This window comes from Bos taurus, chromosome 16 (genome assembly GCF_002263795.3).
Source record: "Bos taurus isolate L1 Dominette 01449 registration number 42190680 breed Hereford chromosome 16, ARS-UCD2.0, whole genome shotgun sequence".
In the NCBI taxonomy this organism is placed as follows: Eukaryota; Metazoa; Chordata; class Mammalia; order Artiodactyla; family Bovidae; genus Bos; species Bos taurus.
Window position 1 is genome coordinate 78,590,152 of NC_037343.1, and position 2,008 is coordinate 78,592,159.

A 2,008-nucleotide genomic window follows, 5' to 3' on the forward strand; every position below is an offset into this window, starting at 1 on the left:
CGGGCCACAGGTCCCTCCTCCTCGGAGCTGCAGATTTCGAAGGCCTGGGCCGGCCCTTGATAATCTACCTTTAAAAGAAGCTCCTGGTGCCCTGGCTTCCCAGGTGGCTCAGATGGTAAAGAATCTGCCTGCCAATGCAGGAGATGTGGGTTCAATCCTTGCGTCGGGAAGGTGCCCTGGAGGAGGCCTTGGCAACCCACTCCAGTATTCCTGCCTGGGAAATCCCATGGACAGAGGAACCTGGCAGGCTACTGTCCATGGGGTCGCAAAAAGTTGGATACGACTGAGCCTGCAAACACCCTGTGCGCCCCTGATGCTCTTGCTGGTGGCTTACGGGCCATATTTTCAGGACCACCACTTTACAGGGCGTGACAGTAAGCAGTCTGGGGGAACCTACTGACGTGACAGGATAAACAAAAGTCTCAAGTTGAAAAAAGTCCAAGTTTTGGAGTTCTGAGAGAGCGTCACCAAAGGCAACCCCCTGCTTCATGGCAGAGCCCAGGTCACCAAGCCGGAGCTCCCCGAGTAAATCGCACTCTGCCAGCCCCAGCGAGAGATGCTCAAGTTACTCGCTTTTCTTCTTTTTTCAAGGGGTAGGGGGTTTCAGATGAACACTGCTTATTTCCTCTTCCCTGTATAATTTGGCCAGTAGGATAGAGGTTAACGCTTTAATCCCTCAAGTAAAGTACCCTACTCTTTGAGACAGGCTAGGAGCTGGAACCCGCAACCCTTTGCACACTGCTTGCTCCTGGACACACCTCTCCTCCAGTAACAAGATACAAAGAAACTACACGGGACTAAAAATACTGCTGCACGTGCAGCTGGGGGAAATTCTGGGCCAAAAGACACAAAGCCAAACAAACAAAAAAAACCCAACTGCCGCTTCTGGAGAGTCTGGGGCAAAAACAGGCAGTTGGAACTGCGCATGCCCCCTGCACTCAACACCACCGGCGGGAGAGAGGGGGGACCACCTAAACCACCCTGTGACTGGACCCCTGGACACCCCGCCAGCCATCACCCCATGTAAGAAACGAGATCGCCTCGCTCCCCCACCAGGGAGAGAGCAAGCAAGGGAGCCTGTTGTTTGTTCTTGCCCCCCTACCCCACTCCACGCTGCTGCAGCAGGGGCCCCCATAAAGCATGGCCTGGATTTCTTGTCTGGCCTCTAGTCAGTTTCTACTGATGCGAGAGAGCCAAGAACCTGGTCGGTATCACTTTGATGATAAACAGGCTGATGACTATCACCTGGAACAACCCCGTGCGGCAGCGGTGGTGTATGGGCCGCAGGCAGGGCTCCCTGCTGCCCAGCCGCTGGGACAGAGAGGGCAGCAAGGGGCCGACACCCAGGACGGCAGCTCTGGGGCTTCTGTGCACGCGCCCCAGTGCTCACAGCAGCACTGTCTGCAACAGTCAAGACACGGAAGCAACCTAAACACGCATCGACAGAGGAATGGATAAAGATGTGTACATGTATACACTGGAGTATTACTCTGCTATTAGAAAGAACAATAATGCCATTTACAGCAACATGGAGGGAACTAGAGATTATCCTAAGTGAAGTGAGTGAGTGAAGTTGCTCATTCATGTCCAACTCTTTGCGACCCCACGGACTGTAGCCCACCAGGATCCTCTGTCCATGGGATTTTCCAGGCAAGAGTAGTGGAGTGGGGTGCCATCTCCTTCTCCAGAGGATCTTCCCAATCCAGGGATCGAACCTGGGTCTCCCGCATGGTAGGCAGATGCTTTACCATCTGAGCTACCAGGGAAGTCAAGTGAAGTAAACCAAAGACAGATACATGAAATCCCTTGTATGTGGAATGTAAACCGTGACACACATGAAGTTACAAAACAGAAACAGAGTCACAGACGTAGAAAACAAACTCATGGTTTCTGGGGTGGCGGGGAGGAGGGAGGAGGGATAAACGGGGAGACTGGGGTTGATGCACACGTACTGCTGTGGATAACATGGATAACTAACAAGAAGCTGCTGTTTACCCCAACACTCTGC

General features: G+C 53.1%; 1 non-coding gene across 1 annotated transcript; it reads right to left on the bottom strand.

Moving 5' to 3' along the window:
• Positions 1-1,694: 1,694 nt before the first annotated feature.
• TRNAG-ACC (transfer RNA glycine (anticodon ACC)) lies at positions 1,695-1,766 on the bottom strand. The gene has a single exon. It is a non-coding gene; the product is annotated as a tRNA-Gly (tRNA).
• Between the last annotated feature and the right edge of the window lie 242 nt (positions 1,767-2,008).